The 12,211-nt window shown below is 39.0% G+C and overlaps 1 long non-coding RNA gene across 3 annotated transcripts in view; it reads left to right on the forward strand.

Annotated features, from left to right (window-relative positions):
• The first annotated feature begins 2,786 nt into the window (after positions 1-2,786).
• Positions 2,787-12,211, forward strand: part of LOC140622935 (uncharacterized) — a 94,396-nt gene continuing 84,971 nt past the window's right edge. The window contains exon 1 of one of the 3 annotated variants that reach the window (XR_012022592.1): positions 2,787-2,947. This is a non-coding gene — a long non-coding RNA (uncharacterized lncRNA). The remainder of the gene's footprint in view (positions 2,948-12,211) is intronic. The other 2 variants (XR_012022590.1, XR_012022591.1) reach the window with 2 other exon arrangements.

A 12,211-nucleotide genomic window follows, 5' to 3' on the forward strand; every position in this document is an offset into this window, starting at 1 on the left:
GCTTTTCTACACATGCAGATTATTCTTCACCAAATATTTACTGAATATCTACCATATTCTAGACATTGTGATAAGCACAATGTATAAAAAAGTGATGAATAGTCATGGACTTCAAACATGGAGTTCAAACATGAAAATTATATGTACTTGTGGATGTGTTCCAATTCTGAGATATACAATTAAAAAAATCGAACAGAGTGCTGGGAGATCTAATGAAGAACTAAGGTAGTGAGTGTCCACTGACAATCCCAGGGTTCAGATCACCAACATTGCCAGATCTCTTCTCCTTCCAGGCCTATGAGAAAATGATACTTCCCTGGTCCCTTAAAGTTGCCTATGCCAGAGCCTTCACCAATGAAATGTAGGCAGAAATGATGTATCATTTCCAGGCAGATGCATTTAAGAACAGGATCACAATCCTCCCCATGCTTCTCCTCTACCTCAGTTACAGATCTCAGGTTCAAATTAGTATACTACTCAATAATCCAGTCTCTTTCAAACTGAAAGAGTGACTAAGAGTTGACTAAGAGTTTCCTTGGCAACTCACATTAGAAATGAAGTTGTTAAAAAAAAAGTTTCTCATATCTTAGGGTCGTTATTTTTTTTTTAAGATTTTATTTATTTATTATGAAGAGAGGCAGAGACACAGACAAAGGGAGAAGGCTCCATGCAGGGAGCCTGACATGGGACTCAATCCCAGGACTCCAGGATCCCACCCTGGGCTGAAGGCAGTGCTAAACCACTGAGCCATCAGGGCTGCCCATCTTATGGTTGTTAAAAAGAACATAGTCTAATCTCTTACAGGGAGTATAGAAAGACTTAAACCAAGACCCAAAAGATAAATAGGACACAGCAGGAGTGGAGGTGTGGGGGAGTATTCTAGGAAAAGGAATACCAAGTCCAAAAGCTTTTAAGTAGTAAAGATATTGATTCATTTGAGAAATGGGAAGAACACCAGGGAGGTATGACATAGTGAGCAATGTAAGAAGGGAAGTTCTGAGGGATGAGGGTGGAGAACTCTTTTGGGGCCAGATTATTCAAGATCTTAAGAGACTGTCTTTTCTAAATACAGTAGAGGGTACTTGAGATTTTTATTTAGTGTAGACATATTTACATTTTAATTGTATTCCTCTGGACATTGTGGGGAGAATGGATTGGGATTGGTGAACAAAAAGTCAAAGCAACAAGACCCTCTCGAACCACCTTTGTAGTCAGCAGGACAAGTCCTGACCTGCAGGAGGTAATCACAGTGGAAATAAATAACAGGGTAGATTTTGAAGTTGAATTAGCAAATGTGATAATGGTTAGAAGGCAAAGATGAATAGTGATGGAGGGTCAGTAAATAATGACTGCCATATGACAGGCTTCTGTAGGAGGAAAAGATGATAGGTTGGTAGGAAAGATGATCAACCAGGTAAAAGTGCTGGGGTAAAGAGTGCTCTCTCTGGAACATGTTTGATTTAGGAGAACTATGGGATACCCAAGATGACGTTGTAACAGAATGTTAGATATAGGAGTCTAAAGCTAAGCAAGATTACATGGTATAAAAATAAATTTAGAAGTTACTGGTATTTTAAGCCAAGAAAAATCAACGGTTTTTAAAAGACAAAGTGAAAGGAGAAAAAAAAAAAAAAAAAAAAAACCAACAATGCTGATGAATACCAACATCTAGAGGTTTTTAGTGGAAAGGAGCTGGCATAAAAAGGTAAGTTAGGGATCCCTGGGTGGCGCAGCGGTTTGGCGCCTGCCTTTGGCCCAGGGCGCGATCCTGGAGACCTGGGATCGAATCCCACGTCGGGCTCCTGGTGCATGGAGCCTGCTTGTGTCTCTGCCTCTCTCTCTCTCTCTCTCTCTCTCTCTCTCTCTCTGTGTGACTATCATAAATAAATAAAAATAAAAAAAAAAAGGTAAGTTAGGTACATAGAAAATCAGGAAAAAGTATTAAACTTCAAGAGACCAACGTTTAAGAAAAAGATGAGAAGTTTCAAGGTTATCTAAGGACTCAAAATTCTTCATGAAATATTACAAATAAGTAAGTTTCTTACAAAAAAAACAAACAAAGTTTCTGACATTACCAAGAGTAGTTAGGTAGTGTTAGTAAAATCCAGACGAGACGGACTTGAAAAATGACTGAAAATTTAAAAATAAGAATGGCAATATTGACAACTCTATTAGAGAGGCTAAGTTATAAAGCATAGAACCATAAGCCAGTTTGCTTGGTGGGAGTTGATATGGCTTCAAGGAATGGTTTTTATTGAACTGTTTTTTAATGGCAGATGCATAAGCATATTCAAATGCTAAGTATTCTGAACAAACCCATTTTCCTCCTTCCCCTTTCCAGCCCAAACCAAATTCCCACATAATCACACATCTAATCAAATTCTATTGGTTCCATCCCTAAAATGTTTCTTGAATCCAATCTCTCATTTCCATTCCTGCTGTCTTTGAATTAAAGTTTTCATGTCTCTCAACAGAGCTTTTATTATAAAATTTACCCAGGGTTAACTAAATGCAAGGTTGAGACTACAGTACTCCAGACTGACCACTTAGCCCATGACTCCTGACTTCCAACTGCCACAAATTCAGGAATAACTATAAGGGTAGATGGATGAGTCCCCACGAAAAGATCCTCACTTCTGACACCAACTACAGGTTTGGGAGTTTCCTATAGCCTTCCTCAGTTCGATAATTTGTCAGAAAATTCCCAGAATTCACTGAAACCTATTTTACTCATCATTACATTTCTACAGGCAAAGGAAAACAGGAACCAGCCAAAGGAAGAGAGGCATAGGGCAGAGTCTAGGAGGATTCCAAGCATGGAGCTTTAATTGTCCTTGGAATGCAACATCCTCACAGCATCAGTGTGTGGTAATACACATCAAGTATGGTCAACCCAGGAAGCTCACTTCAACTTCAGTGTTGAGAGTTTGTATTAGGGCTTTATTACGTAAGTGTGATTGTCTAGATAATTGAACTTAATCTCCAGCCTCTAAGATTGGCCTTGGATTCCAACTCCAGCTCTATTCTACACAGTCTATCCTACTAGGTGTTCCCTCTAAGGATCACATTTTTCCTATCTTCATGCTTCTCTACATGCTGGGCTCTCTTCCTGTTCTGCCTTCTCCACTTAGCAACTCATACTCTGTCTAATACTTATTCATCCTTTGAAATTCTTAGTGCCTCCTCTGGAAAACCCTTCCAGCTTCCATTAGTTCTAACTTCCTTCTCTACATCTTCCCACACAACTCTATTCATACTCCTTTCAACAACATTAATGGGTTCCTAACACCAGATCTTCAGAACCAAAATGGTATCTATATGACCAAGTTCTAACACAAGACCTAGCATACATTAGGAGTTTAATGTTTAAGTGTATGAATGGGTACCTGAGTGAATACATGATCTAAGTCTAGACCTTTATGAATGGCATTCAAAACTCTTCAAACTTGGCCTCCAAGTTATACTTTTAGCATCTTCTGCTATCTTACAAATATACCCTGTGCTATACCCAAATGCATGCCCACCCAGTACACTGTATCACCATGACTCTATGAATTATTCTAGTCCTAGCATGAATGCTCTTCTTTCAGCACCCCCATTCCCATTGTTTTCTTCTAAAAGCTTTGTTTTCTAAGGCTCAACCCAAATATAATCCCTATGTTTATGTGTCCATAGATCTGCCATTCCTCCGATCTTTACCCCATAAAGTCTGCATAAATTGATTTGATTCTGAAATATAAATGCAACCCATAAATACAAAAATTAGGCTATGCTAAATGAGTTAGTCATGAAGTAATTTCATGGGTTTTTCACTTGCCCAGAACCTCCTAGAGAGAACCTTTAGGTCACAGTTTAAAACAGAATAGCTCATCATTTCTTCCACTAAGCATGGCAGTAAAAGAAAGGTCTGATTATAAAAGCTCATCAATAGTTCTCACTTAAGTCATCGGAGAAAAGAAAATTGTAGTCTGATTCAGAGTTAGCCATGGGATGGACTAGGGGCTCCAATATTTATGGAGTGTTTGACATGTACAAACAACTCTGGGACCCAGATTCTCTATCTGGAAGAAAACATCTACCTCATAGAGTCAGTGTGAAGATCAAGTCCATGGACTAGGTAAGTACTCGATGATAGGAAGATAGAGAACTAGAAAGGAACACTTATATCCCTACAAGGCAAACCCAAATTTCTTAACTCCATAACAAATATTTATCCAAAAAGTCAACCTTCCTGCCCTTCATTAAAGAAATTTCCATGTATATTCTCCCTTGACCTAGTGATATTTTAACATCTGCTCAGGTCACAGATTTTCAGATCTTTCATTTTCTGCCAAAATGAGAAATGCCTCCAATGACATAGCCATTGTTCTTACATTTTAATTTTGTTAGTATTAGCCTAATGAGACCAACAGTTTCTATTGTCAACACTGTTTTTCTCCAATAGAAATAAGAGCCACAACAAGTTTTGTTTTTTTTTTTCCCCCAATAATACCACAATCTTCTCTTTTACTCTTCCCACAACTGAGAGGTCTGTTGGAGCTATCTGGAAGACCAACCAGTCTAGCTTCACCCCATAAAGTAGAAAGGTGAAGAATAAGAGGACTTATGCCTCCAAGGTGAAATGCCCTTGATCATTCATAGACTGATTGAGAGAGACATCTAGAGTCAACAGAAGCCATACCCATCTTCTAAATAAACCAAGACTAACAGAAAACAACAACCACAGCACTGGTCACTTGGTCAGTTATCCTCATTCTGCTTATTTCAGAACCTTTTTACATTAACTAGCCACATGCTATTCTCACATCCACCATGAGGAAGAGGCAGGGCAAATAGTCTTATTTTACATATGAGGAAAGTGAAGCACAAGGAAGGCATGTGGCTTATCTGAATATCACGGAGGGTTGTTATCAAATCCAAGATCGTAGCTGAGGTCCCTGACTTCCAGACTTAGATTACTCCCAGAAATTAAGTTCATAACATTTTTGTATCACTCTACTTTATCTTCATATTTGGTTAAAAAACAAAAAAACAAAAAAAACAAAACAAAACAAAAAAACAGCATCCTACCCACACATTAGTAGGTCAGAGAGTTAAGATTTGAATTTCATTTAGGCCTATCAGTCAAGTTAATCAGGCTCCAACTAGGTGTCTGTTCTTCTCAGAGTTGGACATTTTTTTACCCAACCTCTGCTGTTGTCACCAGCAATAGTTTCCTCTCAGAACTATTCCCAAGTTTCTATTATTCTATTATTTTGATGTTTTATATATTAAAGTAGTGAATTTTTAAAAATACAAGCATACAAAGATATTCAGATATGACCAATAAATTGATTAGCATGTGACCTTCAGAAGTTTTGTTAAGGGTATCCTTATTTTTAAACTTTACATTATTTTTCTTCAAATTGTTTTTGAAATTTTGTTGCAGGAGAATAAGAACTTTGTACATACATTTGAGATGAGGGGAAAGTGGGTAGGACAGCACTCAAACTGGATTCTATGAGGACAAGCATCCCAGGGTAATCTTAGCAACTCAGGTCTTAATTTCTCCAAAGAGAAATTGCCAGTGGCCAACATTTATAATTTTAAAATTAGTATGTTAAAACTTTTCATTTTAGTTTGTAATCGGGGAACTGCAAATCAAAATCACAATGAGAGAATGCCTTATACCTTTTACAATGATTGCTATTTTTAAGACAAGTTTTGGTAAGAATACAAAGAAATTGGAACCCTTGTATACTGTTAATAAGAGTGTAAAATGACATAGTCCCTACGGAAAACAGTATGAAAGCTCCTAAGAATGAAAATTGAGTTACTATATAACCCAGTAATCCCATTGCTGATGGGATGTATATAACCAGAACTTAAAGCAGGATCTTGAAGAGATAACTGCACCATACATTCGTTATAGATTATTCACAATAGTAAACACATGGAAATAACCCAAATGTCCATCAACAGGTAGATAAAATGTGGTATGTACACATAATAGATCACTCAGTCTTAAAAATAAACTTCAAAAAAGAAGGAAGAAATACTGCCCTATGTGACCACATGGATGAACCCGGAGGACATTGTGCTAAATGAAACAAGCTAGTTACTAAGCACAAATATTACATGATTTACATGAGTAAATTTGTCCAACTCGAATAGTAGAATGGTGGTTTCCAAGGGCTAAAGGAAAAGCAGAATGGGTAATTACTGTTTAATAGGTATACAATTTCAGTTATGTTAATTTCTAAAGATCCTCTGTTCAAGAGCATGCCCATAGTCAGCATTATCCCATGCACTTAATTAGTAGAGGGTAGATTTCACATTATGAATTCTTATCACAGTAAGAAAATTTTTTCATAAAGGAAAACAGCCCTCTAAGCTGGGTTCCAAGAGGACATTGAAGCTGGCCCCATGGTAGACTTTAGCAGCTCAAAGTTCAAAGCACTTTATAGATTGGGGAAGAGGAAAACACTCCCTTCTCATGTACAATATACAGTGAGGCCCCAGGGTAAGCCAGACCATGTTGGAACTCCTAAGGTTGGGAAGTTTGGGGCACATCAGAAGAGGTCCCTAGGATCAAGAACATCAGCAATGTCCTATGAGGACTAGAAAGCACCTCACTGCAAGCCCTCTGCATAGCTGTGAGGGTAGGAGAAATTAGTAAGGGGAAGATGAACTCAGAGCTTGAACTGAGTAAAAATTGAGAGCACTGTTTGTGAGCATATGCTATGTCCTTGAGGACTACCAGAAATACTGGAGTTTTTAAGAGCTAAGGTGCTAAAATATATAGTAGGTAGCTGAACCACTAGTTTAGGCAAAGGTGACATTTCCTGTCCAAAGATTGGTAGGATTTAGAGGGGGAGGAAATCACAACAGAATACTATATTTTAATAAAGAAAATTAAAATTAGATTCTTAGCAAGTATATCCTAGGAATATTCATGTATTAGACAAAGCAAGATTAATAAACAGCTTTAGGACTTATTCTATGTCCTTGAAGCAGCCTGAAATGATTTTGCAAAACAAGTGATTTTTTTTAAGCAATTACTTTAAAAATGCTGTCTTTCAGTATTGAACATTGTTACTGAAGAAAATGTGATCAATATGATTGTGGAATTTTAATAGAGCAGTACCTTGTGTTCCTTATTTTTTTCCAAAAAATATCTTATGAAATAAAGTATCCTCCCTCTCAGCTCCTTCTACTGGCATAAAAATTCAGATAGACAACTGTTTTTAAAAGCTATACTCTTGGAGTGAATGAGTAGCTTAGTTGGTTAAGTAGCCAACTCTTGTTTTTGAGTCAGGTCATGATCTCAGGGTCCTAGGATCTAGATCCACATCAGGCTCCATGCTCAGTGGTGATCTGCTTCAGGATTCTCTCTCCCACTGCTCTTCCTCACTCGCTAATGTGCTCTAAAATAGATAAATCTTTAAAACAGTAGATCAATAAATAATAAATGCAATAAATAAATGCTATTACCTTAATGGGAATATGTATATCTATAAATGATTATTCGCATTTATTTATAAAGAAAACATTCACTACATCAGGTCTATTTGTGATAAGCAGAAAAACAGCATAAGGATGCAATTCCAGTTCTTAACATTTGGCATAGTGGTCATAAAAAGCTTATACTGATTAAGTTGTAGATGGCATTATGTTCCCACTCACAAAAAATTATAAAGGGATGTTGAAGTTCTAACTCCTGGTGCCTTTGAATATGACCTTATTTGGATAGGGTCATTGTAGATATAATTATTTTAAGATGAGGTTGTACTGAAGCAGTATGGGTCTGTCATCTAGTATGACTGGTATCCTCATAAGATTATGGTCATGTAAAGACAGACACACAGGGCAAATTCCATGTGATAATAAAGGCAGATATTGGAGTTATACACCTAACAAACCAAGGAATGCCAACAGTTGTCCACAAACTACCAGAAGCCAGGAAAAGTCAAGGTTTCATAGACACATGGCCCTGTATGTAAATTCTGGACTTGTGGACTCCACAACTGTATGACAGTGACTTTGTTGTGTTAGGTTACAGTTTGTGGCATCTTGGTAGGCAACCCTAAGAAGCTTGTACAGGTGATAATTAGGCCACCAGTTATAATATCTATGTTCACCGAGCCCCTTGCACCATCCTCTTCTATCTCCACCCCTAAAGTTCTTAAGAAACCACCTGACAAACATAGCATTCTCAACTCTTCAATTCTTCCCAGTCATGAGAAACCCATGCCCCTTGCCCTATAACTCTGCAGGTGCTTTCCATTTGAGTACAAGAAAATGCTTCCTCACCCCCATTGATGGGCTTGGCTATAAATTCATTCAGAATAAAGGGCGTCTGGGTGGCTCAGTCAGTTGAGTGACTGACTCTTGGTACTGGCTCATGTCATGATCTGAGTCCTGAGATCAAGCCCCATGTCAAGCTCCATGCTCAGCACAGGGTCCTGCTTGATATTCTGGGGTACCTGGTTGGCAACATAGACCGAGCATCTGACTCTTGGTTTTTGGCTCAAATTCTGATCTCATGGTCATGGGATTGAGCTCCAAGTTGGGCTTAGCATAGAGTCCACTTAAGAGTCTCTCTCCTGCTCCCCCTCCTGCTTGTACACTCTGAAATTGAATTAAAAAAAATAAGACACTTTTTAGACTAGCCAAGTAAGGATAGAAGGGACAGTGTGACAGTTTCAAGCCGAGGCCTTAAGGAGGATTGGCAAGTCTCCTGCAAGCTTCTTGAAGTGTGTATGATGTACTATGAGAAAAAGGTCTCATATACTGATCCAAAAACAGAAAGATAAGCATGAAATATCTGAATCCATATTGTCCCTATCAAGGGCAGTCAATTCAAGCCAAGCCCAAGAAAGATATAATAGACCTACAAACTTTTAAGTGAGAAATCTTCATTTGGGTAAGCCACTGTGTTTGGAGGGTTATTAGACATTATTATAAATAGCCAATTGGAACATTACCAATCAGTTTTTTATTCTTTGTTTGGGCTTTTGCTCTATATTGCTATATGGTTTCCCAAACTCTAAGCTGAAATCTTCAAGAATTCCTATGTATTATTTCCCCCTAAATCCTAAAAGAAACCCTGCCTTGAATAACCTTAGTGAAGGGTACCCTCTACTAAAAAGAATAAACATAGCTGGACTTAAGGATAGGTCATTTTAATCATTCCTCAAGGAAAATCTCCCCTTCAAATAGAACAGATACACTGTAATTATACACAGTAAGCATTATATAATGCTTGTCATAGGGAGGAGCACTAGGAGATGCTCAAGAAGAAAATGGTGAAATGTAAACACTATCTAGATCTTCTCTCTCTCTCTCTCTCTCTCTCTCTCTCTCTGGCAGAAAATGGATTTTTGTTTCCTCATTTCATCTGTTGTCTTTGCTAGTACCCTATAATACTTCAAGCCAGTGGGAAAAACCACATGATAATGGAAGTTAGGAGCAAGAATTGTCCATCAAGCTATTCACCACATATTAACCCAGAAAGAAGATACCATGGTATGGTAACTTCTGATTCATAGAGCAAGTTCTAAATGGTTATCTCACAGCCATCTCTGGTACAGAGACCTGCAGAATGCCTTTTTGATAATCTCACTAACAGAGAAAGTCAGCTAAGGTGACTTGGAAAAAAGTGCCAAATTTGGCAGGTCAATGAGGAAGGCTCCAGGATGAAGTTCATTTCTCAGAAGTCCATCCAGTTAAATTTAACTTCTGTGGGACATTACGTACAAGTTCTTCATAGGAATATTCCAAGTAGGAATCACCTACAGTTCTTGATTTTAAGAACTTTCTTTCCTTCCTCATGAATGAATTGGTAGACAGCTTATTTCCCCTAAATAATTGTTAGCACAGTTACTCTAAGCTGGAGGGTGGGAAAACATCAAGTGTCACAGGACAAGAACGTTCTGGAAATGAAATAACACAGGACTTCCACAGGAGAGTCTACATCTGTGCTAAGAGTAAGGGGGTGAGGTGGGTTCATCAGAATGGCCAGCAGTAGCCAATTAAATAGTCACAGGCTGGAAGAAAACGTGGTGCTAGTCCTACTGAGTCGAGCTGAAAAAATGCATTCCTCCCTCATGCTGAATGGGAATGTTCATTCCATTTGTTCACCTTATAGTATGTGATTGCTTTCACATATATGCAAATACACTACATCATCTGGCCCTCACAAAAACTTTTTGAGGTAGGAATGAGTACAGTATTTGTTAGCAAAGGCTGCTACAACAAATTACCACAGACTGAGAGGCTTAAAAACAAATTTACTCTCACATATCTGGAGGCTATAAATATGAGATCAAAGTGTTGGCAGGGCCATGCTCTCTCTAAAGCCTCTAGGAGAGGCTCTTTCCTTGTCTCATCTAGCTTCTGGTAGCCAGATGTCATTTGGCTTATGGCTGTAGCTTTCCAACCTTTGCCTCAGTCGTCATAGTACTCTGTTCTCCCCATGTGTCTGTCTTCACAGAGCATTTTCTTCTTATAAGAATAACAGTTATGTTGGATTAGAGCTCCCTGTAAAGACCTTAACTTATTTTTATCTGCAAAGACCTCATCTCCAAATAAGGTCATTTTCATAGCTACCAGAGGTTAGAATTTCAACTTAGAGGGTGAACTTAATTCAACACAATCTGGAAGAGCAGATTCCCTGAGGGACTTCTCCAGGAACAAAGGAGCAAGTAGATGCTCTTTCCCTCCCCCACTCCCCAGCATAAACATATAGCCACCTGCAGGAACCGGAGCCACACTGGACATTCACTAACTTCTTTACACCAAGCCCTGTACTTCCTTTCACCCTTCACCCACGCACCCACCCTGGGGTCTTGACAGAGCTGCCTTTTCCAGTCATGCTTGCCTCAGTCCCTACACTACAGGTTTCCTCCCCCAGAAGATCTGCATAAACTTTACCAATACCACATCTCCCAATCATGTGCTTTATGAGGCCTTGGTCATGGCAGTAGTGGCACGCCCTCTCTAAGGGGGGACCTGCACACACCTTGTTAAAACTGCATGCTTCACCCCAATTGGCCCAGTCCTGGTAGCAGCATATTTCCTCTCACAGGCACACAAACTTTGTGGACACTGCACAGCCAGCCCCCTCCAATCTGCTCTTAGCTGGAGCCCATTCAAACTGGGGCCACAAGCCTGGCAGTATGCAAGCAGCCCTAACAGTGACAGGGGCAAGCACCACTCCAAAGTCCCTTCTGGTCTGGGGTGAGGGGAATCTAATTACACACACCAAACAGAGGTCCCAACAGTGTGCTGCAGGCAGAGAAGAGGTCCAACTGCAGGCCTCACTCACCAACAAAAGCTTCTCAAGGGATGACACAGGGAAAGCACCCTACAGTTTGGTGCTACTGCATCTCTGGCAAGTGCATGGTCTGACTAAACTCAAGGCCAAAGTGGCCCCAGTCTGGTCCACTAACACAGGAATCAAACATTGCCCAAAATACACCAGGAGCCATAGCATATGATTGAATTGAAGGAGAAATAAGCCAAGACACAACAGCAGGTTACAGGAGATATGCTTGAAAGGCCAGTTCTGGTGAACAGTGGACACTGCTCTGCAGGACCTCTTCTTCATAGGATCATTGCTTTCAGGACCAGAAGGTATAGCAGAGTTTCCTAACACATAGAAACAGGCACAGACAAATGAGGACACAGTATGTCCCAAATGAAAGAACAGGACAAAACCATAGCAAAAGACCTAAGCAAAACGAGACAAGAAATATGCCTGAGAGAGAATTTAAAATAATGGTCTGAAACATACTAGACTGAGGAGTGAGGGACATCAGTGAGATCCTAAACAAAGAGATAAAAACCAATGAGAGATGAACACAGTAAGTGAAATTTAAAAGACACTAGATCAAATAGGCTAAAGGAAGCAGAGAAAGCAATGAGACAAGTAACAAAATGGCCATAAACATACCTATCAATAATTACTTTGAACATAAATGCACTAAGTACTCTAATCAAAGACATAGGATAATGAATTAAAAAAAAAAAAAAAGACCCATCTATATGCTGCCTCATATACAAGAGACTCATTTCAGACCTAAAAAAACCTGCAGGTTGAAAGTGATGGAATGAACAAACATTTATCATGCAAATGGGTGTCAAAAGAAAGCCAGGACAGCAGTACCTTTATTGGATAAAATATATTTTAAGGCAAGGATTATAACAAGAGACAAAGGAGGACACTGTA

The sequence above is a fragment of the Canis lupus genome, chromosome 32 (assembly GCF_048164855.1).
Source record: "Canis lupus baileyi chromosome 32, mCanLup2.hap1, whole genome shotgun sequence".
NCBI lineage: Eukaryota > Metazoa > Chordata > Mammalia > Carnivora > Canidae > Canis > Canis lupus.